Source organism: Epinephelus lanceolatus, chromosome 22, assembly GCF_041903045.1.
Source record: "Epinephelus lanceolatus isolate andai-2023 chromosome 22, ASM4190304v1, whole genome shotgun sequence".
In the NCBI taxonomy this organism is placed as follows: Eukaryota; Metazoa; Chordata; class Actinopteri; order Perciformes; family Serranidae; genus Epinephelus; species Epinephelus lanceolatus.
Window position 1 is genome coordinate 31,967,214 of NC_135755.1, and position 22,595 is coordinate 31,989,808.

Here is a 22,595-nt window from a genome sequence, read left to right on the forward strand (position 1 = left end):
GCGCCCTCTGCTGATGAAAGGTGAGAATAAAAAGCTTACAGCACCGGGTATTCCCAGGCGGTCTCCCATCCAAGTACTGACCCGGCCCGACCCTGCTTAGCTTCCGAGATCGGACGAGATCGGGCGTATTCAGGGTGGTATGGCCGTAAGCCATGGAAGAGCATGCACGCACGCCATTTATAGATGGTAAAACATCAGCAAGGGTGGATGGCAAATGGTAATCTGTCATTTTCCTGCACTCAACAAGCGCCATGACAAGACCCACACGCCATTTAGTTTTCAGTTAATGCACATATACTCACTGACAAATTAAAACAAAAAAAAAAAGAGAGTTTGTCCACTGGTGCTGTTTTCCAAGGAGCTGGCTCCAGTAAAGGAGGAGCAGCGCCCTCTGCTGATGAAAGGTGAGAATAAAAAGCTTACAGCACCGGGTATTCCCAGGCGGTCTCCCATCCAAGTACTGACCCGGCCCGACCCTGCTTAGCTTCCGAGATCGGACGAGATCGGGCGTATTCAGGGTGGTATGGCCGTAAGCCATGGAAGAGCATGCACGCACGCCATTTATAGATGGTAAAACATCAGCAAGGGTGGATGGCAAATGGTAATCTGTCATTTTCCTGCACTCAACAAGCACCATGACAAGACCCACACGCCATTTAGTTTTGAGTTAATGCACACATACTCATTGAGAAATTAAAAAAAACAAAAAAGGAAAAAAAAGGGAAAAAAAGGAGAGTTTGTCCACTGGTACTGTTTTCCAAGGAGCTGGCTCCAGTAAAGGAGGAGCAGCGCCCTCTGCTGATGAAAGGTGAGAATAAAAAGCTTACAGCACCGGGTATTCCCAGGCGGTCTCCCATCCAAGTACTGACCCGGCCCGACCCTGCTTAGCTTCCGAGATCGGACGAGATCGGGCGTATTCAGGGTGGTATGGCCGTAAGCCATGGAAGAGCATGCACGCACGCCATTTATAGATGGTAAAACATCAGCAAGGGTGGATGGCAAATGGTAATCTGTCATTTTCCTGCACTCAACAAGCGCCATGACAAGACCCACACGCCATTTATTTTACAGTTAATGCACATATACTCACTGACAAATTAAAAAAAAAAAAAAAAGAAAAAAAAAAAGACAGTTTGTCCACTGGTGCTGTTTTCCAAGGAGCTGGCTCCAGTAAAGGAGGAGCAGCGCCCTCTGCTGATGAAAGGTGAGAATAAAAAGCTTACAGCACCGGGTATTCCCAGGCGGTCTCCCATCCAAGTACTGACCCGGCCCGACCCTGCTTAGCTTCCGAGATCAGACGAGATCGGGCGTATTCAGGGTGGTATGGCCGTAAGCCATGGAAGAGCATGCACGCACGCCATTTATAGATGGTAAAACATCAGCAAGGGTGGATGGCAAATGGTAATCTGTCATTTTCCTGCACTCAACAAGCGCCATGACAAGACCCACACGCCATTTAGTTTTGAGTTAATGCACACATACTCATTGAGAAATTAAAAAAAACAAAAAAGGAAAAAAAAGGGAAAAAAAGGAGAGTTTGTCCACTGGTACTGTTTTCCAAGGAGCTGGCTCCAGTAAAGGAGGAGCAGCGCCCTCTGCTGATGAAAGGTGAGAATAAAAAGCTTACAGCACCGGGTATTCCCAGGCGGTCTCCCATCCAAGTACTGACCCGGCCCGACCCTGCTTAGCTTCCGAGATCGGACGAGATCGGGCGTATTCAGGGTGGTATGGCCGTAAGCCATGGAAGAGCATGCACGCACGCCATTTATAGATGGTAAAACATCAGCAAGGGTGGATGGCAAATGGTAATCTGTCATTTTCCTGCACTCAACAAGCGCCATGACAAGACCCACACGCCATTTATTTTTCAGTTAATGCACATATACTCATTGACAAATTAAAAAAAAAAAAAAAAGAAAAAAAAAAAGAGAGTTTGTCCACTGGTGCTGTTTTCCAAGGAGCTGGCTCCAGTAAAGGAGGAGCAGCGCCCTCTGCTGATGAAAGGTGAGAATAAAAAGCTTACAGCACCGGGTATTCCCAGGCGGTCTCCCATGCAAGTACTGACCCGGCCCGACCCTGCTTAGCTTCCGAGATCGGACGAGATCGGGCGTATTCAGGGTGGTATGGCCGTAAGCCATGGAAGAGCATGCACGCACGCCATTTATAGATGGTAAAACATCAGCAAGGGTGGATGGCAAATGGTAATCTGTCATTTTCCTGCACTCAACAAGCACCATGACAAGACCCACATGCCATTTAGTTTTGAGTTAATGCACATATACTCACTGACAAATTAAAAAAAAAAAAAAAAAGGGAAAAAAAGGAGAGTTTGTCCACTGGTGCTGTTTTCCAAGGAGCTGGCTCCAGTAAAGGAGGAGCAGCGCCCTCTGCTGATGAAAGGTGAGAATAAAAAGCTTACAGCACCGGGTATTCCCAGGCGGTCTCCCATCCAAGTACTGACCCGGCCCGACCCTGCTTAGCTTCCGAGATCGGACGAGATCGGGCGTATTCAGGGTGGTATGGCCATAAGCCATGGAAGAGCATGCACGCACGCCATTTATAGATGGTAAAACATCAGCAAGGGTGGATGGCAAATGGTAATCTGTTATTTTCCTGCACTCAACAAGCGCCATGACAAGACCCACACGCCATTTAGTTTTCAGTTAATGCACATATACTCACTGACAAACTAAAAAAAAAAAAAAAGAGAGTTTGTCCACTGGTGCTGTTTTCCAAGGAGCTGGCTCCAGTAAAGGAGGAGCAGCGCCCTCTGCTGATGAAAGGTGAGAATAAAAAGCTTACAGCACCGGGTATTCCCAGGCGGTCTCCCATCCAAGTACTGACCCGGCCCGACCCTGCTTAGCTTCCGAGATCGGACGAGATCGGGCGTATTCAGGGTGGTATGGCCGTAAGCCATGGAAGAGCATGCACGCACGCCATTTATAGATGGTAAAACATCAGCAAGGGTGGATGGCAAATGGTAATCTGTCATTTTCCTGCACTCAACAAGCACCATGACAAGACCCACACGCCATTTAGTTTTGAGTTAATGCACACGTACTCATTGAGAAATTAAAAAAAACAAAAAAGGAAAAAAAAGGGAAAAAAAGGAGAGTTTGTCCACTGGTACTGTTTTCCAAGGAGCTGGCTCCAGTAAAGGAGGAGCAGCGCCCTCTGCTGATGAAAGGTGAGAATAAAAAGCTTACAGCACCAGGTATTCCCAGGCGGTCTCCCATCCAAGTACTGACCCGGCCCGACCCTGCTTAGCTTCCGAGATCAGACGAGATCGGGCGTATTCAGGGTGGTATGGCCGTAAGCCATGGAAGAGCATGCACGCACGCCTTTTATAGATGGTAAAACATCAGCAAGGGTGGATGGCAAATGGTAATCTGTCATTTTCCTGCACTCAACAAGCACCATGACAAGACCCACACGCCATTTAGTTTTGAGTTAATGCACATATACTCACTGACAAATTAAAAAAAAAAAAAAAGAGAGTTTGTCCACTGGTGCTGTTTTCCAAGGAGCTGGCTCCAGTAAAGGAGGAGCAGCGCCCTTTGCTGATGAAAGGTGAGAATAAAAAGCTTACAGCACCGGGTATTCCCAGGCGGTCTCCCATCCAAGTACTGACCCGGCCCAACCCTGCTTAGCTTCCGAGATCGGACGAGATCGGGCGTATTCAGGGTGGTATGGCCGTAAGCAATGGAAGAGCATGCACGTACGCCATTTATAGATGGTAAAACAGCAGCAAGGGTGGATGGCAAATGGTAATCTGTCATTTTCCTGCACTCAACAAGCACCATGACAAGACCCACATGCCATTTAGTTTTGAGTTAATGCACATATACTCATTGAGAAATTAAAAAAAAACAAAAAAGGAAAAAAAAGGGAAAAAAAGGATAGTTTGTCCACTGGTGCTGTTTTCCAAGGAGTTGGCTCCAGTAAAGGAGGAGCAGCGCCCTCTGCTGATGAAAGGTGAGAATAAAAAGCTTACAGCACCGGGTATTCCCAGGCGGTCTCCCATCCAAGTACTGACCCGGCCCGACCCTGCTTAGCTTCCGAGATCGGACGAGATCGGGCGTATTCAGGGTGGTATGGCCGTAAGCCATGGAAGGGCATGCACGCACGCCATTTATAGATGGTAAAACATCAGCAAGGGTGGATGGCAAATGGTAATCTGTCATTTTCCTGCACTCAACAAGCGCCATGACAAGACCCACACGCCATTTATTTTTCAGTTAATGCACATATACTCACTGACAAATTAAAACAAAAAAAAAAAGAGAGTTTGTCCACTGGTGCTGTTTTCCAAGGAGCTGGCTCCAGTAAAGGAGGAGCAGCGCCCTCTGCTGATGAAAGGTGAGAATAAAAAGCTTACAGCACCGGGTATTCCCAGGCGGTCTCCCATCCAAGTACTGACCCGGCCCGACCCTGCTTAGCTTCCGAGATCGGACGAGATCGGGCGTATTCAGGGTGGTATGGCCGTAAGCCATGGAAGAGCATGCACGCACGCCATTTATAGATGGTAAAACATCAGCAAGGGTGGATGGCAAATGGTAATCTGTCATTTTCCTGCACTCAACAAGCACCATGACAAGACCCACACGCCATTTAGTTTTGAGTTAAAGCACATATACTCATTGAGAAATTAAAAAAAACAAAAAAGGAAAAAAAAGGGAAAAAAAGAGAGTTTGTCCACTGGTGCTGTTTTCCAAGGAGCTGGCTCCAGTAAAGGAGGAGCAGCGCCCTCTGCTGATGAAAGGTGAGAATAAAAAGCTTACAGCACCGGGTATTCCCAGGCGGTCTCCCATCCAAGTACTGACCCGGCCCGACCCTGCTTAGCTTCCGAGATCGGACGAGATCGGGCGTATTCAGGGTGGTATGGCCGTAAGCCATGGAAGAGCATGCACGCACGCCATTTATAGATGGTAAAACATCAGCAAGGGTGGATGGCAAATGGTAATCTGTCATTTTCCTGCACTCAACAAGCGCCATGACAAGACCCACACGCCATTTAGTTTTCAGTTAATGCACATATACTCACTGACAAATTAAAACAAAAAAAAAAAGAGTTTGTCCACTGGTGCTGTTTTCCAAGGAGCTGGCTCCAGTAAAGGAGGAGCAGCGCCCTCTGCTGATGAAAGGTGAGAATAAAAAGCTTACAGCACCGGGTATTCCCAGGCGGTCTCCCATCCAAGTACTGACCCGGCCCGACCCTGCTTAGCTTCCGAGATCGGACGAGATCGGGCGTATTCAGGGTGGTATGGCCGTAAGCCATGGAAGAGCATGCACGCACGCCATTTATAGATGGTAAAACATCAGCAAGGGTGGATGGCAAATGGTAATCTGTCATTTTCCTGCACTCAACAAGCACCATGACAAGACCCACACGCCATTTAGTTTTGAGTTAATGCACATATACTTATTGAGAAATTAAAAAAAAACAAAAAAGGAAAAAAAAGGGAAAAAAAGGAGAGTTTGTCCACTGGTGCTGTTTTCCAAGGAGCTGGCTCCAGTAAAGGAGGAGCAGCGCCCTCTGCTGATGAAAGGTGAGAATAAAAAGCTTACAGCACCGGGTATTCCCAGGCGGTCTCCCATCCAAGTACTGACCCGGCCCGACCCTGCTTAGCTTCCGAGATCGGACGAGATCGGGCGTATTCAGGGTGGTATGGCCGTAAGCCATGGAAGAGCATGCACGCACGCCATTTATAGATGGTAAAACATCAGCAAGGGTGGATGGCAAATGGTAATCTGTCATTTTCCTGCACTCAACAAGCACCATGACAAGACCCACACGCCATTTAGTTTTGAGTTAATGCACACATACTCATTGAGAAATTAAAAAAAACAAAAAAGGAAAAAAAAGGGAAAAAAAGGAGAGTTTGTCCACTGGTACTGTTTTCCAAGGAGCTGGCTCCAGTAAAGGAGGAGCAGCGCCCTCTGCTGATGAAAGGTGAGAATAAAAAGCTTACAGCACCGGGTATTCCCAGGCGGTCTCCCATCCAAGTACTGACCCGGCCCGACCCTGCTTAGCTTCCGAGATCGGACGAGATCGGGCGTATTCAGGGTGGTATGGCCGTAAGCCATGGAAGGGCATGCACGCACGCCATTTATAGATGGTAAAACATCAGCAAGGGTGGATGGCAAATGGTAATCTGTCATTTTCCTGCACTCAACAAGCGCCATGACAAGACCCACACGCCATTTAGTTTTCAGTTAATGCACATATACTCACTGACAAATTAAAACAAAAAAAAAAAGAGAGTTTGTCCACTGGTGCTGTTTTCCAAGGAGCTGGCTCCAGTAAAGGAGGAGCAGCGCCCTCTGCTGATGAAAGGTGAGAATAAAAAGCTTACAGCACCGGGTATTCCCAGGCGGTCTCCCATGCAAGTACTGACCCGGCCCGACCCTGCTTAGCTTCCGAGATCGGACGAGATCGGGCGTATTCAGGGTGGTATGGCCGTAAGCCATGGAAGAGCATGCACGCATGCCATTTATAGATGGTAAAACATCAGCAAGGGTGGATGGCAAATGGTAATCTGTCATTTTCCTGCACTCAACAAGCACCATGACAAGACCCACACGCCATTTAGTTTTGAGTTAATGCACATATACTCATTGAGAAATTAAAAAAAACAAAAAAGGAAAAAAAAGGGAAAAAAAGGAGAGTTTGTCCACTGGTGCTGTTTTCCAAGGAGCTGGCTCCAGTAAAGGAGGAGCAGCGCCCTCTGCTGATGAAAGGTGAGAATAAAAAGCTTACAGCACCGGGTATTCCCAGGCGGTCTCCCATCCAAGTACTGACCCGGCCCGACCCTGCTTAGCTTCCGAGATCGGACGAGATCGGGCGTATTCAGGGTGGTATGGCCGTAAGCCATGGAAGAGCATGCACGCACGCCATTTATAGATGGTAAAACATCAGCAAGGGTGGATGGCAAATGGTAATCTGTCATTTTCCTGCACTCAACAAGCGCCATGACAAGACCCACACGCCATTTAGTTTTCAGTTAATGCACATATACTCACTGACAAATTAAAACAAAAAAAAAAAGAGAGTTTGTCCACTGGTGCTGTTTTCCAAGGAGCTGGCTCCAGTAAAGGAGGAGCAGCGCCCTCTGCTGATGAAAGGTGAGAATAAAAAGCTTACAGCACCGGGTATTCCCAGGCGGTCTCCCATCCAAGTACTGACCCGGCCCGACCCTGCTTAGCTTCCGAGATCGGACGAGATCGGGCGTATTCAGGGTGGTATGGCCGTAAGCCATGGAAGAGCATGCACGCACGCCATTTATAGATGGTAAAACATCAGCAAGGGTGGATGGCAAATGGTAATCTGTCATTTTCCTGCACTCAACAAGCACCATGACAAGACCCACACGCCATTTAGTTTTGAGTTAATGCACACATACTCATTGAGAAATTAAAAAAAACAAAAAAGGAAAAAAAAGGGAAAAAAAGGAGAGTTTGTCCACTGGTACTGTTTTCCAAGGAGCTGGCTCCAGTAAAGGAGGAGCAGCGCCCTCTGCTGATGAAAGGTGAGAATAAAAAGCTTACAGCACCGGGTATTCCCAGGCGGTCTCCCATCCAAGTACTGACCCGGCCCGACCCTGCTTAGCTTCCGAGATCGGACGAGATCGGGCGTATTCAGGGTGGTATGGCCGTAAGCCATGGAAGAGCATGCACGCACGCCATTTATAGATGGTAAAACATCAGCAAGGGTGGATGGCAAATGGTAATCTGTCATTTTCCTGCACTCAACAAGCGCCATGACAAGACCCACACGCCATTTATTTTACAGTTAATGCACATATACTCACTGACAAATTAAAAAAAAAAAAAAAGAAAAAAAAAAAGACAGTTTGTCCACTGGTGCTGTTTTCCAAGGAGCTGGCTCCAGTAAAGGAGGAGCAGCGCCCTCTGCTGATGAAAGGTGAGAATAAAAAGCTTACAGCACCGGGTATTCCCAGGCGGTCTCCCATCCAAGTACTGACCCGGCCCGACCCTGCTTAGCTTCCGAGATCAGACGAGATCGGGCGTATTCAGGGTGGTATGGCCGTAAGCCATGGAAGAGCATGCACGCACGCCATTTATAGATGGTAAAACATCAGCAAGGGTGGATGGCAAATGGTAATCTGTCATTTTCCTGCACTCAACAAGCGCCATGACAAGACCCACACGCCATTTAGTTTTGAGTTAATGCACACATACTCATTGAGAAATTAAAAAAAACAAAAAAGGAAAAAAAAGGGAAAAAAAGGAGAGTTTGTCCACTGGTACTGTTTTCCAAGGAGCTGGCTCCAGTAAAGGAGGAGCAGCGCCCTCTGCTGATGAAAGGTGAGAATAAAAAGCTTACAGCACCGGGTATTCCCAGGCGGTCTCCCATCCAAGTACTGACCCGGCCCGACCCTGCTTAGCTTCCGAGATCGGACGAGATCGGGCGTATTCAGGGTGGTATGGCCGTAAGCCATGGAAGAGCATGCACGCACGCCATTTATAGATGGTAAAACATCAGCAAGGGTGGATGGCAAATGGTAATCTGTCATTTTCCTGCACTCAACAAGCGCCATGACAAGACCCACACGCCATTTATTTTTCAGTTAATGCACATATACTCATTGACAAATTAAAAAAAAAAAAAAAAGAAAAAAAAAAAGAGAGTTTGTCCACTGGTGCTGTTTTCCAAGGAGCTGGCTCCAGTAAAGGAGGAGCAGCGCCCTCTGCTGATGAAAGGTGAGAATAAAAAGCTTACAGCACCGGGTATTCCCAGGCGGTCTCCCATGCAAGTACTGACCCGGCCCGACCCTGCTTAGCTTCCGAGATCGGACGAGATCGGGCGTATTCAGGGTGGTATGGCCGTAAGCCATGGAAGAGCATGCACGCACGCCATTTATAGATGGTAAAACATCAGCAAGGGTGGATGGCAAATGGTAATCTGTCATTTTCCTGCACTCAACAAGCACCATGACAAGACCCACATGCCATTTAGTTTTGAGTTAATGCACATATACTCACTGACAAATTAAAAAAAAAAAAAAAAGGGAAAAAAAGGAGAGTTTGTCCACTGGTGCTGTTTTCCAAGGAGCTGGCTCCAGTAAAGGAGGAGCAGCGCCCTCTGCTGATGAAAGGTGAGAATAAAAAGCTTACAGCACCGGGTATTCCCAGGCGGTCTCCCATCCAAGTACTGACCCGGCCCGACCCTGCTTAGCTTCCGAGATCGGACGAGATCGGGCGTATTCAGGGTGGTATGGCCATAAGCCATGGAAGAGCATGCACGCACGCCATTTATAGATGGTAAAACATCAGCAAGGGTGGATGGCAAATGGTAATCTGTTATTTTCCTGCACTCAACAAGCGCCATGACAAGACCCACACGCCATTTAGTTTTCAGTTAATGCACATATACTCACTGACAAACTAAAAAAAAAAAAAAAGAGAGTTTGTCCACTGGTGCTGTTTTCCAAGGAGCTGGCTCCAGTAAAGGAGGAGCAGCGCCCTCTGCTGATGAAAGGTGAGAATAAAAAGCTTACAGCACCGGGTATTCCCAGGCGGTCTCCCATCCAAGTACTGACCCGGCCCGACCCTGCTTAGCTTCCGAGATCGGACGAGATCGGGCGTATTCAGGGTGGTATGGCCGTAAGCCATGGAAGAGCATGCACGCACGCCATTTATAGATGGTAAAACATCAGCAAGGGTGGATGGCAAATGGTAATCTGTCATTTTCCTGCACTCAACAAGCACCATGACAAGACCCACACGCCATTTAGTTTTGAGTTAATGCACACGTACTCATTGAGAAATTAAAAAAAACAAAAAAGGAAAAAAAAGGGAAAAAAAGGAGAGTTTGTCCACTGGTACTGTTTTCCAAGGAGCTGGCTCCAGTAAAGGAGGAGCAGCGCCCTCTGCTGATGAAAGGTGAGAATAAAAAGCTTACAGCACCAGGTATTCCCAGGCGGTCTCCCATCCAAGTACTGACCCGGCCCGACCCTGCTTAGCTTCCGAGATCAGACGAGATCGGGCGTATTCAGGGTGGTATGGCCGTAAGCCATGGAAGAGCATGCACGCACGCCTTTTATAGATGGTAAAACATCAGCAAGGGTGGATGGCAAATGGTAATCTGTCATTTTCCTGCACTCAACAAGCACCATGACAAGACCCACACGCCATTTAGTTTTGAGTTAATGCACATATACTCACTGACAAATTAAAAAAAAAAAAAAAGAGAGTTTGTCCACTGGTGCTGTTTTCCAAGGAGCTGGCTCCAGTAAAGGAGGAGCAGCGCCCTTTGCTGATGAAAGGTGAGAATAAAAAGCTTACAGCACCGGGTATTCCCAGGCGGTCTCCCATCCAAGTACTGACCCGGCCCAACCCTGCTTAGCTTCCGAGATCGGACGAGATCGGGCGTATTCAGGGTGGTATGGCCGTAAGCAATGGAAGAGCATGCACGTACGCCATTTATAGATGGTAAAACAGCAGCAAGGGTGGATGGCAAATGGTAATCTGTCATTTTCCTGCACTCAACAAGCACCATGACAAGACCCACATGCCATTTAGTTTTGAGTTAATGCACATATACTCATTGAGAAATTAAAAAAAAACAAAAAAGGAAAAAAAAGGGAAAAAAAGGATAGTTTGTCCACTGGTGCTGTTTTCCAAGGAGTTGGCTCCAGTAAAGGAGGAGCAGCGCCCTCTGCTGATGAAAGGTGAGAATAAAAAGCTTACAGCACCGGGTATTCCCAGGCGGTCTCCCATCCAAGTACTGACCCGGCCCGACCCTGCTTAGCTTCCGAGATCGGACGAGATCGGGCGTATTCAGGGTGGTATGGCCGTAAGCCATGGAAGGGCATGCACGCACGCCATTTATAGATGGTAAAACATCAGCAAGGGTGGATGGCAAATGGTAATCTGTCATTTTCCTGCACTCAACAAGCGCCATGACAAGACCCACACGCCATTTATTTTTCAGTTAATGCACATATACTCACTGACAAATTAAAACAAAAAAAAAAAGAGAGTTTGTCCACTGGTGCTGTTTTCCAAGGAGCTGGCTCCAGTAAAGGAGGAGCAGCGCCCTCTGCTGATGAAAGGTGAGAATAAAAAGCTTACAGCACCGGGTATTCCCAGGCGGTCTCCCATCCAAGTACTGACCCGGCCCGACCCTGCTTAGCTTCCGAGATCGGACGAGATCGGGCGTATTCAGGGTGGTATGGCCGTAAGCCATGGAAGAGCATGCACGCACGCCATTTATAGATGGTAAAACATCAGCAAGGGTGGATGGCAAATGGTAATCTGTCATTTTCCTGCACTCAACAAGCACCATGACAAGACCCACACGCCATTTAGTTTTGAGTTAAAGCACATATACTCATTGAGAAATTAAAAAAAACAAAAAAGGAAAAAAAAGGGAAAAAAAGAGAGTTTGTCCACTGGTGCTGTTTTCCAAGGAGCTGGCTCCAGTAAAGGAGGAGCAGCGCCCTCTGCTGATGAAAGGTGAGAATAAAAAGCTTACAGCACCGGGTATTCCCAGGCGGTCTCCCATCCAAGTACTGACCCGGCCCGACCCTGCTTAGCTTCCGAGATCGGACGAGATCGGGCGTATTCAGGGTGGTATGGCCGTAAGCCATGGAAGAGCATGCACGCACGCCATTTATAGATGGTAAAACATCAGCAAGGGTGGATGGCAAATGGTAATCTGTCATTTTCCTGCACTCAACAAGCGCCATGACAAGACCCACACGCCATTTAGTTTTCAGTTAATGCACATATACTCACTGACAAATTAAAACAAAAAAAAAAAGAGTTTGTCCACTGGTGCTGTTTTCCAAGGAGCTGGCTCCAGTAAAGGAGGAGCAGCGCCCTCTGCTGATGAAAGGTGAGAATAAAAAGCTTACAGCACCGGGTATTCCCAGGCGGTCTCCCATCCAAGTACTGACCCGGCCCGACCCTGCTTAGCTTCCGAGATCGGACGAGATCGGGCGTATTCAGGGTGGTATGGCCGTAAGCCATGGAAGAGCATGCACGCACGCCATTTATAGATGGTAAAACATCAGCAAGGGTGGATGGCAAATGGTAATCTGTCATTTTCCTGCACTCAACAAGCACCATGACAAGACCCACACGCCATTTAGTTTTGAGTTAATGCACATATACTTATTGAGAAATTAAAAAAAAACAAAAAAGGAAAAAAAAGGGAAAAAAAGGAGAGTTTGTCCACTGGTGCTGTTTTCCAAGGAGCTGGCTCCAGTAAAGGAGGAGCAGCGCCCTCTGCTGATGAAAGGTGAGAATAAAAAGCTTACAGCACCGGGTATTCCCAGGCGGTCTCCCATCCAAGTACTGACCCGGCCCGACCCTGCTTAGCTTCCGAGATCGGACGAGATCGGGCGTATTCAGGGTGGTATGGCCGTAAGCCATGGAAGAGCATGCACGCACGCCATTTATAGATGGTAAAACATCAGCAAGGGTGGATGGCAAATGGTAATCTGTCATTTTCCTGCACTCAACAAGCACCATGACAAGACCCACACGCCATTTAGTTTTGAGTTAATGCACACATACTCATTGAGAAATTAAAAAAAACAAAAAAGGAAAAAAAAGGGAAAAAAAGGAGAGTTTGTCCACTGGTACTGTTTTCCAAGGAGCTGGCTCCAGTAAAGGAGGAGCAGCGCCCTCTGCTGATGAAAGGTGAGAATAAAAAGCTTACAGCACCGGGTATTCCCAGGCGGTCTCCCATCCAAGTACTGACCCGGCCCGACCCTGCTTAGCTTCCGAGATCGGACGAGATCGGGCGTATTCAGGGTGGTATGGCCGTAAGCCATGGAAGAGCATGCACGCACGCCATTTATAGATGGTAAAACATCAGCAAGGGTGGATGGCAAATGGTAATCTGTCATTTTCCTGCACTCAACAAGCGCCATGACAAGACCCACACGCCATTTAGTTTTCAGTTAATGCACATATACTCACTGACAAATTAAAAAAAAAAAAAAAAGAGAGTTTGTCCACTGGTGCTGTTTTCCAAGGAGCTGGCTCCAGTAAAGGAGGAGCAGCGCCCTCTGCTGATGAAAGGTGAGAATAAAAAGCTTACAGCACCGGGTATTCCCAGGCGGTCTCCCATCCAAGTACTGACCCGGCCCGACCCTGCTTAGCTTCCGAGATCGGACGAGATCGGGCGTATTCAGGGTGGTATGGCCGTAAGCCATGGAAGAGCATGCACGCACGCCATTTATAGATGGTAAAACATCAGCAAGGGTGGATGGCAAATGGTAATCTGTCATTTTCCTGCACTCAACAAGCGCCATGACAAGACCCACACGCCATTTAGTTTTCAGTTAATGCACATATACTCACTGACAAATTAAAAAAAAAAAAAAAGAGAGTTTGTCCACTGGTGCTGTTTTCCAAGGAGCTGGCTCCAGTAAAGGAGGAGCAGCGCCCTCTGCTGATGAAAGGTGAGAATAAAAAGCTTACAGCACCGGGTATTCCCAGGCGGTCTCCCATCCAAGTACTGACCCGGCCCGACCCTGCTTAGCTTCCGAGATCGGATGAGATCGGGCGTATTCAGGGTGGTATGGCCGTAAGCCATGGAAGAGCATGCACGCACGCCATTTATAGATGGTAAAACATCAGCAAGGGTGGATGGCAAATGGTAATCTGTCATTTTCCTGCACTCAACAAGCGCCATGACAAGACCCACACGCCATTTAGTTTTCAGTTAATGCACATATACTCACTGACAAATTAAAACAAAAAAAAAAAGAGAGTTTGTCCACTGGTGCTGTTTTCCAAGGAGCTGGCTCCAGTAAAGGAGGAGCAGCGCCCTCTGCTGATGAAAGGTGAGAATAAAAAGCTTACAGCACCGGGTATTCCCAGGCGGTCTCCCATCCAAGTACTGACCCGGCCCGACCCTGCTTAGCTTCCGAGATCGGACGAGATCGGGCGTATTCAGGGTGGTATGGCCGTAAGCCATGGAAGAGCATGCACGCACGCCATTTATAGATGGTAAAACATCAGCAAGGGTGGATGGCAAATGGTAATCTGTCATTTTCCTGCACTCAACAAGCACCATGACAAGACCCACACGCCATTTAGTTTTGAGTTAATGCACATATACTCATTGAGAAATTAAAAAAACAAAAAAGGAAAAAAAAGGGAAAAAAAGGAGAGTTTGTCCACTGGTGCTGTTTTCCAAGGAGCTGGCTCCAGTAAAGGAGGAGCAGCGCCCTCTGCTGATGAAAGGTGAGAATAAAAAGCTTACAGCACCGGGTATTCCCAGGCGGTCTCCCATCCAAGTACTGACCCGGCCCGACCCTGCTTAGCTTCCGAGATCGGACGAGATCGGGCGTATTCAGGGTGGTATGGCCGTAAGCCATGGAAGAGCATGCACGCACGCCATTTATAGATGGTAAAACATCAGCAAGGGTGGATGGCAAATGGTAATCTGTTATTTTCCTGCACTCAACAAGCGCCATGACAAGACCCACACGCCATTTAGTTTTCAGTTAATGCACATATACTCACTGACAAATTAAAAAAAAAAAAAAAGAGAGTTTGTCCACTGGTGCTGTTTTCCAAGGAGCTGGCTCCAGTAAAGGAGGAGCAGCGCCCTTTGCTGATGAAAGGTGAGAATAAAAAGCTTACAGCACCGGGTATTCCCAGGCGGTCTCCCATCCAAGTACTGACCCGGCCCAACCATGCTTAGCTTCCGAGATCGGACGAGATCGGGCGTATTCAGGGTGGTATGGCCGTAAGCAATGGAAGAGCATGCACGTACGCCATTTATAGATGGTAAAACAGCAGCAAGGGTGGATGGCAAATGGTAATCTGTCATTTTCCTGCACTCAACAAGCACCATGACAAGACCCACATGCCATTTAGTTTTGAGTTAATGCACATATACTCATTGAGAAATTAAAAAAAAACAAAAAAGGAAAAAAAAGGGAAAAAAAGGAGAGTTTGTCCACTGGTGCTGTTTTCCAAGGAGTTGGCTCCAGTAAAGGAGGAGCAGCGCCCTCTGCTGATGAAAGGTGAGAATAAAAAGCTTACAGCACCGGGTATTCCCAGGCGGTCTCCCATCCAAGTACTGACCCGGCCCGACCCTGCTTAGCTTCCGAGATCGGACGAGATCGGGCGTATTCAGGGTGGTATGGCCGTAAGCCATGGAAGGGCATGCACGCACGCCATTTATAGATGGTAAAACATCAGCAAGGGTGGATGGCAAATGGTAATCTGTCATTTTCCTGCACTCAACAAGCGCCATGACAAGACCCACACGCCATTTAGTTTTCAGTTAATGCACATATACTCACTGACAAATTAAAACAAAAAAAAAAAGAGAGTTTGTCCACTGGTGCTGTTTTCCAAGGAGCTGGCTCCAGTAAAGGAGGAGCAGCGCCCTCTGCTGATGAAAGGTGAGAATAAAAAGCTTACAGCACCGGGTATTCCCAGGCGGTCTCCCATGCAAGTACTGACCCGGCCCGACCCTGCTTAGCTTCCGAGATCGGACGAGATCGGGCGTATTCAGGGTGGTATGGCCGTAAGCCATGGAAGAGCATGCACGCATGCCATTTATAGATGGTAAAACATCAGCAAGGGTGGATGGCAAATGGTAATCTGTCATTTTCCTGCACTCAACAAGCACCATGACAAGACCCACACGCCATTTAGTTTTGAGTTAATGCACATATACTCATTGAGAAATTAAAAAAAACAAAAAAGGAAAAAAAAGGGAAAAAAAGGAGAGTTTGTCCACTGGTGCTGTTTTCCAAGGAGCTGGCTCCAGTAAAGGAGGAGCAGCGCCCTCTGCTGATGAAAGGTGAGAATAAAAAGCTTACAGCACCGGGTATTCCCAGGCGGTCTCCCATCCAAGTACTGACCCGGCCCGACCCTGCTTAGCTTCCGAGATCGGACGAGATCGGGCGTATTCAGGGTGGTATGGCCGTAAGCCATGGAAGAGCATGCACGCACGCCATTTATAGATGGTAAAACATCAGCAAGGGTGGATGGCAAATGGTAATCTGTCATTTTCCTGCACTCAACAAGCGCCATGACAAGACCCACACGCCATTTAGTTTTCAGTTAATGCACATATACTCACTGACAAATTAAAACAAAAAAAAAAAGAGAGTTTGTCCACTGGTGCTGTTTTCCAAGGAGCTGGCTCCAGTAAAGGAGGAGCAGCGCCCTCTGCTGATGAAAGGTGAGAATAAAAAGCTTACAGCACCGGGTATTCCCAGGCGGTCTCCCATCCAAGTACTGACCCGGCCCGACCCTGCTTAGCTTCCGAGATCGGACGAGATCGGGCGTATTCAGGGTGGTATGGCCGTAAGCCATGGAAGAGCATGCACGCACGCCATTTATAGATGGTAAAACATCAGCAAGGGTGGATGGCAAATGGTAATCTGTCATTTTCCTGCACTCAACAAGCACCATGACAAGACCCACACGCCATTTAGTTTTGAGTTAATGCACACATACTCATTGAGAAATTAAAAAAAACAAAAAAGGAAAAAAAAGGGAAAAAAAGGAGAGTTTGTCCACTGGTACTGTTTTCCAAGGAGCTGGCTCCAGTAAAGGAGGAGCAGCGCCCTCTGCTGATGAAAGGTGAGAATAAAAAGCTTACAGCACCGGGTATTCCCAGGCGGTCTCCCATCCAAGTACTGACCCGGCCCGACCCTGCTTAGCTTCCGAGATCGGACGAGATCGGGCGTATTCAGGGTGGTATGGCCGTAAGCCATGGAAGAGCATGCACGCACGCCATTTATAGATGGTAAAACATCAGCAAGGGTGGATGGCAAATGGTAATCTGTCATTTTCCTGCACTCAACAAGCGCCATGACAAGACCCACACGCCATTTATTTTACAGTTAATGCACATATACTCACTGACAAATTAAAAAAAAAAAAAAAGAAAAAAAAAAAGACAGTTTGTCCACTGGTGCTGTTTTCCAAGGAGCTGGCTCCAGTAAAGGAGGAGCAGCGCCCTCTGCTGATGAAAGGTGAGAATAAAAAGCTTACAGCACCGGGTATTCCCAGGCGGTCTCCCATCCAAGTACTGACCCGGCCCGACCCTGCTTAGCTTCCGAGATCAGACGAGATCGGGCGTATTCAGGGTGGTATGGCCGTAAGCCATGGAAGAGCATGCACGCACGCCATTTATAGATGGTAAAACATCAGCAAGGGTGGATGGCAAATGGTAATCTGTCATTTTCCTGCACTCAACAAGCGCCATGACAAGACCCACACGCCATTTAGTTTTGAGTTAATGCACACATACTCATTGAGAAATTAAAAAAAACAAAAAAGGAAAAAAAAGGGAAAAAAAGGAGAGTTTGTCCACTGGTACTGTTTTCCAAGGAGCTGGCTCCAGTAAAGGAGGAGCAGCGCCCTCTGCTGATGAAAGGTGAGAATAAAAAGCTTACAGCACCGGGTATTCCCAGGCGGTCTCCCATCCAAGTACTGACCCGGCCCGACCCTGCTTAGCTTCCGAGATCGGACGAGATCGGGCATATTCAGGGTGGTATGGCCGTAAGCCATGGAAGAGCATGCACGCACGCCATTTATAGATGGTAAAACATCAGCAAGGGTGGATGGCAAATGGTAATCTGTCATTTTCCTGCACTCAACAAGCACCATGACAAGACCCACACGCCATTTACTTTTCAGTTAATGCACATATACTCACTGACAAATTAAAAAAAAAAAAAAAAGAGAGTTTGTCCACTGGTGCTGTTTTCCAAGGAGCTGGCTCCAGTAAAGGAGGAGCAGCGCCCTCTGCTGATGAAAGGTGAGAATAAAAAGCTTACAGCACCGGGTATTCCCAGGCGGTCTCCCATGCAAGTACTGACCCGGCCCGACCCTGCTTAGCTTCCGAGATCGGACGAGATCGGGCGTATTCAGGGTGGTATGGCCGTAAGCCAATAGAAGAGCATGCACGCACGCCATTTATAGATGGTAAAACATCAGCAAGGGTGGATGGCAAATGGTAATCTGTCATTTTCCTGCACTCAACAAGCGCCATGACAAGACCCACACGCCATTTAGTTTTGAGTTAATGCACATATACTCACTGACAAATTAAAAAAAAAAAAAAAAAGGGAAAAAAAGGAGAGTTTGTCCACTGGTGCTGTTTTCCAAGGAGCTGGCTCCAGTAAAGGAGGAGCAGCGCCCTCTGCTGATGAAAGGTGAGAATAAAAAGCTTACAGCACCAGGTATTCCCAGGCGGTCTCCCATCCAAGTACTGACCCGGCCCGACCCTGCTTAGCTTCCGAGATCGGACGAGATCGGGCGTATTCAGGGTGGTATGGCCGTAAGCCATGGAAGAGCATGCACGCACGCCATTTATAGATGGTAAAACATCAGCAAGGGTGGATGGCAAATGGTAATCTGTCATTTTCCTGCACTCAACAAGTGCCATGACAAGACCCACACGCCATTTACTTTTCAGTTAATGCACATATACTCACTGACAAATTAAAAAAAAAAAAAAAAGAGAGTTTGTCCACTGGTGCTGTTTTCCAAGGAGCTGGCTCCAGTAAAGGAGGAGCAGCGCCCTCTGCTGATGAAAGGTGAGAATAAAAAGCTTACAGCACCGGGTATTCCCAGGCGGTCTCCCATCCAAGTACTGACCCGGCCCGACCCTGCTTAGCTTCCGAGATCGGACGAGATCGGGCGTATTCAGGGTGGTATGGCCGTAAGCCATGGAAGAGCATGCACGCACGCCATTTATAGATGGTAAAACATCAGCAAGGGTGGATGGCAAATGGTAATCTGTCATTTTCCTGCACTCAACAAGCACCATGACAAGACCCACACGCCATTTATTTTTCAGTTAATGCACATATACTCACTGACAAATTAAAAAAAAAAAAAAAAGAAAAAAAAAAAGAGAGTTTGTCCACTGGTGCTGTTTTCCAAGGAGCTGGCTCCAGTAAAGGAGGAGCAGCGCCCTCTGCTGATGAAAGGTGAGAATAAAAAGCTTACAGCACCGGGTATTCCCAGGCGGTCTCCCATCCAAGTACTGACCCGGCCCGACCCTGCTTAGCTTCCGAGATCGGACGAGATCGGGCGTATTCAGGGTGGTATGGCCGTAAGCCATGGAAGAGCATGCACGCACGCCATTTATAGATGGTAAAACATCAGCAAGGGTGGATGGCAAATGGTAATCTGTCATTTTACTGCACTCAACAAGCGCCATGACAAGACCCACACGCCATTTAGTTTTCAGTTAATGCACATATACTCACTGACAAATTAAAACAAAAAAAAAAAGAGAGTTTGTCCACTGGTGCTGTTTTCCAAGGAGCTGGCTCCAGTAAAGGAGGAGCAGCGCCCTCTGCTGATGAAAGGTGAGAATAAAAAGCTTACAGCACCGGGTATTCCCAGGCGGTCTCCCATGCAAGTACTGACCCGGCCCGACCCTGCTTAGCTTCCGAGATCGGACGAGATCGGGCGTATTCAGGGTGGTATGGCCGTAAGCCATGGAAGAGCATGCACGCACGCCATTTATAGATGGTAAAACATCAGCAAGGGTGGATGGCAAATGGTAATCTGTCATTTTCCTGCACTCAACAAGCACCATGACAAGACCCACACGCCATTTATTTTTCAGTTAATGCACATATACTCACTGACAAATTAAAAAAAAAAAAAAAAGAAAAAAAAAAAGAGAGTTTGTCCACTGGTGCTGTTTTCCAAGGAGCTGGCTCCAGTAAAGGAGGAGCAGCGCCCTCTGCTGATGAAAGGTGAGAATAAAAAGCTTACAGCACCGGGTATTCCCAGGCGGTCTCCCATCCAAGTACTGACCCGGCCCGACCCTGCTTAGCTTCCGAGTTTGGACGAGATCGGGCGTATTCAGGGTGGTATGGCCGTAAGCCATGGAAGAGCATGCACGCACGCCATTTATAGATGGTAAAACATCAGCAAGGGTGGATGGCAAATGGCAATCTGTCATTTTCCTGCACTCAACAAGCACCATGACAAGACCCACACGCCATTTAGTTTTGAGTTAATGCACACATACTCATTGAGAAATTAAAAAAAACAAAAAAGGAAAAAAAAGGGAAAAAAAGGAGAGTTTGTCCACTGGTACTGTTTTCCAAGGAGCTGGCTCCAGTAAAGGAGGAGCAGCGCCCTCTGCTGATGAAAGGTGAGAATAAAAAGCTTACAGCACCGGGTATTCCCAGGCGGTCTCCCATGCAAGTACTGACCCGGCCCGACCCTGCTTAGCTTCCGAGATCGGACGAGATCGGGCATATTCAGGGTGGTATGGCCGTAAGCCATGGAAGAGCATGCACGCACGCCATTTATAGATGGTAAAACATCAGCAAGGGTGGATGGCAAATGGTAATCTGTCATTTTCCTGCACTCAACAAGCACCATGACAAGACCCACACGCCATTTACTTTTCAGTTAATGCACATATACTCACTGACAAATTAAAAAAAAAAAAAAAAGAGAGTTTGTCCACTGGTGCTGTTTTCCAAGGAGCTGGCTCCAGTAAAGGAGGAGCAGCGCCCTCTGCTGATGAAAGGTGAGAATAAAAAGCTTACAGCACCGGGTATTCCCAGGCGGTCTCCCATGCAAGTACTGACCCGGCCCGACCCTGCTTAGCTTCCGAGATCGGACGAGATCGGGCGTATTCAGGGTGGTATGGCCGTAAGCCAATAGAAGAGCATGCACGCACGCCATTTATAGATGGTAAAACATCAGCAAGGGTGGATGGCAAATGGTAATCTGTCATTTTCCTGCACTCAACAAGCGCCATGACAAGACCCACACGCCATTTAGTTTTGAGTTAATGCACATATACTCACTGACAAATTAAAAAAAAAAAAAAAAAGGGAAAAAAAGGAGAGTTTGTCCACTGGTGCTGTTTTCCAAGGAGCTGGCTCCAGTAAAGGAGGAGCAGCGCCCTCTGCTGATGAAAGGTGAGAATAAAAAGCTTACAGCACCAGGTATTCCCAGGCGGTCTCCCATCCAAGTACTGACCCGGCCCGACCCTGCTTAGCTTCCGAGATCGGACGAGATCGGGCGTATTCAGGGTGGTATGGCCGTAAGCCATGGAAGAGCATGCACGCACGCCATTTATAGATGGTAAAACATCAGCAAGGGTGGATGGCAAATGGTAATCTGTCATTTTCCTGCACTCAACAAGTGCCATGACAAGACCCACACGCCATTTACTTTTCAGTTAATGCACATATACTCACTGACAAATTAAAAAAAAAAAAAAAAGAGAGTTTGTCCACTGGTGCTGTTTTCCAAGGAGCTGGCTCCAGTAAAGGAGGAGCAGCGCCCTCTGCTGATGAAAGGTGAGAATAAAAAGCTTACAGCACCAGGTATTCCCAGGCGGTCTCCCATCCAAGTACTGACCCGGCCCGACCCTGCTTAGCTTCCGAGATCGGACGAGATCGGGCGTATTCAGGGTGGTATGGCCGTAAGCCATGGAAGAGCATGCACGCACGCCATTTATAGATGGTAAAACATCAGCAAGGGTGGATGGCAAATGGTAATCTGTCATTTTCCTGCACTCAACAAGCGCCATGACAAGACCCACACGCCATTTACTTTTCAGTTAATGCACATATACTCACTGACAAATTAAAAAAAAAAAAAAAAGAGAGTTTGTCCACTGGTGCTGTTTTCCAAGGAGCTGGCTCCAGTAAAGGAGGAGCAGCGCCCTCTGCTGATGAAAGGTGAGAATAAAAAGCTTACAGCACCGGGTATTCCCAGGCGGTCTCCCATCCAAGTACTGACCCGGCCCGACCCTGCTTAGCTTCCGAGATCGGACGAGATCGGGCGTATTCAGGGTGGTATGGCCGTAAGCCATGGAAGAGCATGCACGCACGCCATTTATAGATGGTAAAACATCAGCAAGGGTGGATGGCAAATGGTAATCTGTCATTTTCCTGCACTCAACAAGCGCCATGACAAGACCCACACGCCATTTAGTTTTCAGTTAATGCACATATACTCACTGACAAATTAAAAAAAAAAAAAAAAGAGAGTTTGTCCACTGGTGCTGTTTTCCAAGGAGCTGGCTCCAGTAAAGGAGGAGCAGCGCCCTCTGCTGATGAAAGGTGAGAATAAAAAGCTTACAGCACCGGGTATTCCCAGGCGGTCTCCCATCCAAGTACTGACCCGGCCCGACCCTGCTTAGCTTCCGAGATCGGACGAGATCGGGCGTATTCAGGGTGGTATGGCCGTAAGCCATGGAAGAGCATGCACGCACGCCATTTATAGATGGTAAAACATCAGCAAGGGTGGATGGCAAATGGTAATCTGTCATTTTACTGCACTCAACAAGCGCCATGACAAGACCCACACGCCATTTAGTTTTCAGTTAATGCACATATACTCACTGACAAATTAAAACAAAAAAAAGAAAGAGAGTTTGTCCACTGGTGCTGTTTTCCAAGGAGCTGGCTCCAGTAAAGGAGGAGCAGCGCCCTCTGCTGATGAAAGGTGAGAATAAAAAGCTTACAGCACCGGGTATTCCCAGGCGGTCTCCCATCCAAGTACTGACCCGGCCCGACCCTGCTTAGCTTCCGAGATCGGACGAGATCGGGCGTATTCAGGGTGGTATGGCCGTAAGCCATGGAAGAGCA

General features: G+C 47.7%; 58 non-coding genes across 58 annotated transcripts; all 58 read right to left on the reverse strand.

Annotated features, from left to right (window-relative positions):
• Positions 1-32: 32 nt before the first annotated feature.
• Positions 33-151, reverse strand: LOC144461617 (5S ribosomal RNA). Its single transcript, XR_013490319.1, has one exon. It is a non-coding gene; the product is annotated as a 5S ribosomal RNA (ribosomal RNA).
• A 265-nt stretch (positions 152-416) lies between these two features.
• Positions 417-535, reverse strand: LOC144461618 (5S ribosomal RNA). The gene has a single exon (XR_013490320.1). It is a non-coding gene; the product is annotated as a 5S ribosomal RNA (ribosomal RNA).
• Positions 536-820: 285 nt separating this feature from the next.
• On the reverse strand, positions 821-939 carry LOC144461619 (5S ribosomal RNA). Its single transcript, XR_013490321.1, has one exon. It is a non-coding gene; the product is annotated as a 5S ribosomal RNA (ribosomal RNA).
• A 277-nt stretch (positions 940-1,216) lies between these two features.
• On the reverse strand, positions 1,217-1,335 carry LOC144460625 (5S ribosomal RNA). The gene has a single exon (XR_013489343.1). It is a non-coding gene; the product is annotated as a 5S ribosomal RNA (ribosomal RNA).
• A 285-nt stretch (positions 1,336-1,620) lies between these two features.
• LOC144461620 (5S ribosomal RNA) lies at positions 1,621-1,739 on the reverse strand. Its single transcript, XR_013490322.1, has one exon. It is a non-coding gene; the product is annotated as a 5S ribosomal RNA (ribosomal RNA).
• Positions 1,740-2,016: 277 nt separating this feature from the next.
• Positions 2,017-2,135, reverse strand: LOC144460834 (5S ribosomal RNA). Its single transcript, XR_013489553.1, has one exon. It is a non-coding gene; the product is annotated as a 5S ribosomal RNA (ribosomal RNA).
• A 277-nt stretch (positions 2,136-2,412) lies between these two features.
• Positions 2,413-2,531, reverse strand: LOC144460709 (5S ribosomal RNA). The gene has a single exon (XR_013489428.1). It is a non-coding gene; the product is annotated as a 5S ribosomal RNA (ribosomal RNA).
• A 264-nt stretch (positions 2,532-2,795) lies between these two features.
• LOC144461621 (5S ribosomal RNA) lies at positions 2,796-2,914 on the reverse strand. The gene has a single exon (XR_013490323.1). It is a non-coding gene; the product is annotated as a 5S ribosomal RNA (ribosomal RNA).
• Positions 2,915-3,199: 285 nt separating this feature from the next.
• On the reverse strand, positions 3,200-3,318 carry LOC144460985 (5S ribosomal RNA). Its single transcript, XR_013489704.1, has one exon. It is a non-coding gene; the product is annotated as a 5S ribosomal RNA (ribosomal RNA).
• A 264-nt stretch (positions 3,319-3,582) lies between these two features.
• On the reverse strand, positions 3,583-3,701 carry LOC144461391 (5S ribosomal RNA). Its single transcript, XR_013490092.1, has one exon. It is a non-coding gene; the product is annotated as a 5S ribosomal RNA (ribosomal RNA).
• A 286-nt stretch (positions 3,702-3,987) lies between these two features.
• On the reverse strand, positions 3,988-4,106 carry LOC144461622 (5S ribosomal RNA). Its single transcript, XR_013490324.1, has one exon. It is a non-coding gene; the product is annotated as a 5S ribosomal RNA (ribosomal RNA).
• Positions 4,107-4,371: 265 nt separating this feature from the next.
• Positions 4,372-4,490, reverse strand: LOC144461623 (5S ribosomal RNA). The gene has a single exon (XR_013490325.1). It is a non-coding gene; the product is annotated as a 5S ribosomal RNA (ribosomal RNA).
• A 284-nt stretch (positions 4,491-4,774) lies between these two features.
• LOC144461625 (5S ribosomal RNA) lies at positions 4,775-4,893 on the reverse strand. The gene has a single exon (XR_013490327.1). It is a non-coding gene; the product is annotated as a 5S ribosomal RNA (ribosomal RNA).
• Positions 4,894-5,156: 263 nt separating this feature from the next.
• On the reverse strand, positions 5,157-5,275 carry LOC144461626 (5S ribosomal RNA). Its single transcript, XR_013490328.1, has one exon. It is a non-coding gene; the product is annotated as a 5S ribosomal RNA (ribosomal RNA).
• Positions 5,276-5,561: 286 nt separating this feature from the next.
• On the reverse strand, positions 5,562-5,680 carry LOC144461627 (5S ribosomal RNA). Its single transcript, XR_013490329.1, has one exon. It is a non-coding gene; the product is annotated as a 5S ribosomal RNA (ribosomal RNA).
• A 285-nt stretch (positions 5,681-5,965) lies between these two features.
• LOC144461628 (5S ribosomal RNA) lies at positions 5,966-6,084 on the reverse strand. Its single transcript, XR_013490330.1, has one exon. It is a non-coding gene; the product is annotated as a 5S ribosomal RNA (ribosomal RNA).
• Positions 6,085-6,349: 265 nt separating this feature from the next.
• Positions 6,350-6,468, reverse strand: LOC144460835 (5S ribosomal RNA). Its single transcript, XR_013489554.1, has one exon. It is a non-coding gene; the product is annotated as a 5S ribosomal RNA (ribosomal RNA).
• Positions 6,469-6,753: 285 nt separating this feature from the next.
• On the reverse strand, positions 6,754-6,872 carry LOC144461629 (5S ribosomal RNA). Its single transcript, XR_013490331.1, has one exon. It is a non-coding gene; the product is annotated as a 5S ribosomal RNA (ribosomal RNA).
• A 265-nt stretch (positions 6,873-7,137) lies between these two features.
• On the reverse strand, positions 7,138-7,256 carry LOC144461630 (5S ribosomal RNA). The gene has a single exon (XR_013490332.1). It is a non-coding gene; the product is annotated as a 5S ribosomal RNA (ribosomal RNA).
• Positions 7,257-7,541: 285 nt separating this feature from the next.
• LOC144461631 (5S ribosomal RNA) lies at positions 7,542-7,660 on the reverse strand. The gene has a single exon (XR_013490333.1). It is a non-coding gene; the product is annotated as a 5S ribosomal RNA (ribosomal RNA).
• Positions 7,661-7,936: 276 nt separating this feature from the next.
• On the reverse strand, positions 7,937-8,055 carry LOC144460626 (5S ribosomal RNA). Its single transcript, XR_013489344.1, has one exon. It is a non-coding gene; the product is annotated as a 5S ribosomal RNA (ribosomal RNA).
• A 285-nt stretch (positions 8,056-8,340) lies between these two features.
• Positions 8,341-8,459, reverse strand: LOC144461632 (5S ribosomal RNA). Its single transcript, XR_013490334.1, has one exon. It is a non-coding gene; the product is annotated as a 5S ribosomal RNA (ribosomal RNA).
• A 277-nt stretch (positions 8,460-8,736) lies between these two features.
• LOC144460836 (5S ribosomal RNA) lies at positions 8,737-8,855 on the reverse strand. The gene has a single exon (XR_013489555.1). It is a non-coding gene; the product is annotated as a 5S ribosomal RNA (ribosomal RNA).
• Positions 8,856-9,131: 276 nt separating this feature from the next.
• LOC144460710 (5S ribosomal RNA) lies at positions 9,132-9,250 on the reverse strand. The gene has a single exon (XR_013489429.1). It is a non-coding gene; the product is annotated as a 5S ribosomal RNA (ribosomal RNA).
• A 264-nt stretch (positions 9,251-9,514) lies between these two features.
• Positions 9,515-9,633, reverse strand: LOC144461633 (5S ribosomal RNA). Its single transcript, XR_013490335.1, has one exon. It is a non-coding gene; the product is annotated as a 5S ribosomal RNA (ribosomal RNA).
• Positions 9,634-9,918: 285 nt separating this feature from the next.
• Positions 9,919-10,037, reverse strand: LOC144460996 (5S ribosomal RNA). The gene has a single exon (XR_013489715.1). It is a non-coding gene; the product is annotated as a 5S ribosomal RNA (ribosomal RNA).
• A 264-nt stretch (positions 10,038-10,301) lies between these two features.
• Positions 10,302-10,420, reverse strand: LOC144461402 (5S ribosomal RNA). Its single transcript, XR_013490103.1, has one exon. It is a non-coding gene; the product is annotated as a 5S ribosomal RNA (ribosomal RNA).
• Positions 10,421-10,706: 286 nt separating this feature from the next.
• Positions 10,707-10,825, reverse strand: LOC144461634 (5S ribosomal RNA). Its single transcript, XR_013490336.1, has one exon. It is a non-coding gene; the product is annotated as a 5S ribosomal RNA (ribosomal RNA).
• Positions 10,826-11,090: 265 nt separating this feature from the next.
• On the reverse strand, positions 11,091-11,209 carry LOC144461636 (5S ribosomal RNA). Its single transcript, XR_013490338.1, has one exon. It is a non-coding gene; the product is annotated as a 5S ribosomal RNA (ribosomal RNA).
• Positions 11,210-11,493: 284 nt separating this feature from the next.
• Positions 11,494-11,612, reverse strand: LOC144461637 (5S ribosomal RNA). Its single transcript, XR_013490339.1, has one exon. It is a non-coding gene; the product is annotated as a 5S ribosomal RNA (ribosomal RNA).
• Positions 11,613-11,875: 263 nt separating this feature from the next.
• Positions 11,876-11,994, reverse strand: LOC144461638 (5S ribosomal RNA). Its single transcript, XR_013490340.1, has one exon. It is a non-coding gene; the product is annotated as a 5S ribosomal RNA (ribosomal RNA).
• A 286-nt stretch (positions 11,995-12,280) lies between these two features.
• On the reverse strand, positions 12,281-12,399 carry LOC144461639 (5S ribosomal RNA). The gene has a single exon (XR_013490341.1). It is a non-coding gene; the product is annotated as a 5S ribosomal RNA (ribosomal RNA).
• A 285-nt stretch (positions 12,400-12,684) lies between these two features.
• LOC144461640 (5S ribosomal RNA) lies at positions 12,685-12,803 on the reverse strand. Its single transcript, XR_013490342.1, has one exon. It is a non-coding gene; the product is annotated as a 5S ribosomal RNA (ribosomal RNA).
• A 265-nt stretch (positions 12,804-13,068) lies between these two features.
• Positions 13,069-13,187, reverse strand: LOC144461641 (5S ribosomal RNA). Its single transcript, XR_013490343.1, has one exon. It is a non-coding gene; the product is annotated as a 5S ribosomal RNA (ribosomal RNA).
• A 264-nt stretch (positions 13,188-13,451) lies between these two features.
• On the reverse strand, positions 13,452-13,570 carry LOC144460235 (5S ribosomal RNA). The gene has a single exon (XR_013488951.1). It is a non-coding gene; the product is annotated as a 5S ribosomal RNA (ribosomal RNA).
• Positions 13,571-13,835: 265 nt separating this feature from the next.
• Positions 13,836-13,954, reverse strand: LOC144461642 (5S ribosomal RNA). The gene has a single exon (XR_013490344.1). It is a non-coding gene; the product is annotated as a 5S ribosomal RNA (ribosomal RNA).
• Positions 13,955-14,238: 284 nt separating this feature from the next.
• On the reverse strand, positions 14,239-14,357 carry LOC144461643 (5S ribosomal RNA). The gene has a single exon (XR_013490345.1). It is a non-coding gene; the product is annotated as a 5S ribosomal RNA (ribosomal RNA).
• Positions 14,358-14,621: 264 nt separating this feature from the next.
• Positions 14,622-14,740, reverse strand: LOC144460932 (5S ribosomal RNA). The gene has a single exon (XR_013489651.1). It is a non-coding gene; the product is annotated as a 5S ribosomal RNA (ribosomal RNA).
• Positions 14,741-15,026: 286 nt separating this feature from the next.
• On the reverse strand, positions 15,027-15,145 carry LOC144461644 (5S ribosomal RNA). The gene has a single exon (XR_013490346.1). It is a non-coding gene; the product is annotated as a 5S ribosomal RNA (ribosomal RNA).
• A 265-nt stretch (positions 15,146-15,410) lies between these two features.
• LOC144460837 (5S ribosomal RNA) lies at positions 15,411-15,529 on the reverse strand. The gene has a single exon (XR_013489556.1). It is a non-coding gene; the product is annotated as a 5S ribosomal RNA (ribosomal RNA).
• A 285-nt stretch (positions 15,530-15,814) lies between these two features.
• On the reverse strand, positions 15,815-15,933 carry LOC144461645 (5S ribosomal RNA). Its single transcript, XR_013490347.1, has one exon. It is a non-coding gene; the product is annotated as a 5S ribosomal RNA (ribosomal RNA).
• Positions 15,934-16,198: 265 nt separating this feature from the next.
• On the reverse strand, positions 16,199-16,317 carry LOC144461647 (5S ribosomal RNA). Its single transcript, XR_013490349.1, has one exon. It is a non-coding gene; the product is annotated as a 5S ribosomal RNA (ribosomal RNA).
• Positions 16,318-16,602: 285 nt separating this feature from the next.
• Positions 16,603-16,721, reverse strand: LOC144461648 (5S ribosomal RNA). The gene has a single exon (XR_013490350.1). It is a non-coding gene; the product is annotated as a 5S ribosomal RNA (ribosomal RNA).
• Positions 16,722-16,997: 276 nt separating this feature from the next.
• On the reverse strand, positions 16,998-17,116 carry LOC144460627 (5S ribosomal RNA). Its single transcript, XR_013489345.1, has one exon. It is a non-coding gene; the product is annotated as a 5S ribosomal RNA (ribosomal RNA).
• A 285-nt stretch (positions 17,117-17,401) lies between these two features.
• On the reverse strand, positions 17,402-17,520 carry LOC144460751 (5S ribosomal RNA). The gene has a single exon (XR_013489470.1). It is a non-coding gene; the product is annotated as a 5S ribosomal RNA (ribosomal RNA).
• Positions 17,521-17,785: 265 nt separating this feature from the next.
• On the reverse strand, positions 17,786-17,904 carry LOC144460838 (5S ribosomal RNA). Its single transcript, XR_013489557.1, has one exon. It is a non-coding gene; the product is annotated as a 5S ribosomal RNA (ribosomal RNA).
• Positions 17,905-18,182: 278 nt separating this feature from the next.
• LOC144460463 (5S ribosomal RNA) lies at positions 18,183-18,301 on the reverse strand. Its single transcript, XR_013489181.1, has one exon. It is a non-coding gene; the product is annotated as a 5S ribosomal RNA (ribosomal RNA).
• Positions 18,302-18,566: 265 nt separating this feature from the next.
• LOC144461649 (5S ribosomal RNA) lies at positions 18,567-18,685 on the reverse strand. Its single transcript, XR_013490351.1, has one exon. It is a non-coding gene; the product is annotated as a 5S ribosomal RNA (ribosomal RNA).
• A 277-nt stretch (positions 18,686-18,962) lies between these two features.
• On the reverse strand, positions 18,963-19,081 carry LOC144461650 (5S ribosomal RNA). Its single transcript, XR_013490352.1, has one exon. It is a non-coding gene; the product is annotated as a 5S ribosomal RNA (ribosomal RNA).
• A 265-nt stretch (positions 19,082-19,346) lies between these two features.
• On the reverse strand, positions 19,347-19,465 carry LOC144460839 (5S ribosomal RNA). Its single transcript, XR_013489558.1, has one exon. It is a non-coding gene; the product is annotated as a 5S ribosomal RNA (ribosomal RNA).
• Positions 19,466-19,742: 277 nt separating this feature from the next.
• LOC144461054 (5S ribosomal RNA) lies at positions 19,743-19,861 on the reverse strand. Its single transcript, XR_013489773.1, has one exon. It is a non-coding gene; the product is annotated as a 5S ribosomal RNA (ribosomal RNA).
• Positions 19,862-20,146: 285 nt separating this feature from the next.
• On the reverse strand, positions 20,147-20,265 carry LOC144461102 (5S ribosomal RNA). Its single transcript, XR_013489821.1, has one exon. It is a non-coding gene; the product is annotated as a 5S ribosomal RNA (ribosomal RNA).
• Positions 20,266-20,530: 265 nt separating this feature from the next.
• LOC144460840 (5S ribosomal RNA) lies at positions 20,531-20,649 on the reverse strand. The gene has a single exon (XR_013489559.1). It is a non-coding gene; the product is annotated as a 5S ribosomal RNA (ribosomal RNA).
• A 278-nt stretch (positions 20,650-20,927) lies between these two features.
• LOC144460474 (5S ribosomal RNA) lies at positions 20,928-21,046 on the reverse strand. The gene has a single exon (XR_013489192.1). It is a non-coding gene; the product is annotated as a 5S ribosomal RNA (ribosomal RNA).
• Positions 21,047-21,311: 265 nt separating this feature from the next.
• Positions 21,312-21,430, reverse strand: LOC144460485 (5S ribosomal RNA). Its single transcript, XR_013489203.1, has one exon. It is a non-coding gene; the product is annotated as a 5S ribosomal RNA (ribosomal RNA).
• A 265-nt stretch (positions 21,431-21,695) lies between these two features.
• LOC144461651 (5S ribosomal RNA) lies at positions 21,696-21,814 on the reverse strand. The gene has a single exon (XR_013490353.1). It is a non-coding gene; the product is annotated as a 5S ribosomal RNA (ribosomal RNA).
• A 265-nt stretch (positions 21,815-22,079) lies between these two features.
• Positions 22,080-22,198, reverse strand: LOC144461652 (5S ribosomal RNA). The gene has a single exon (XR_013490354.1). It is a non-coding gene; the product is annotated as a 5S ribosomal RNA (ribosomal RNA).
• Positions 22,199-22,464: 266 nt separating this feature from the next.
• Positions 22,465-22,583, reverse strand: LOC144461653 (5S ribosomal RNA). Its single transcript, XR_013490355.1, has one exon. It is a non-coding gene; the product is annotated as a 5S ribosomal RNA (ribosomal RNA).
• Between the last annotated feature and the right edge of the window lie 12 nt (positions 22,584-22,595).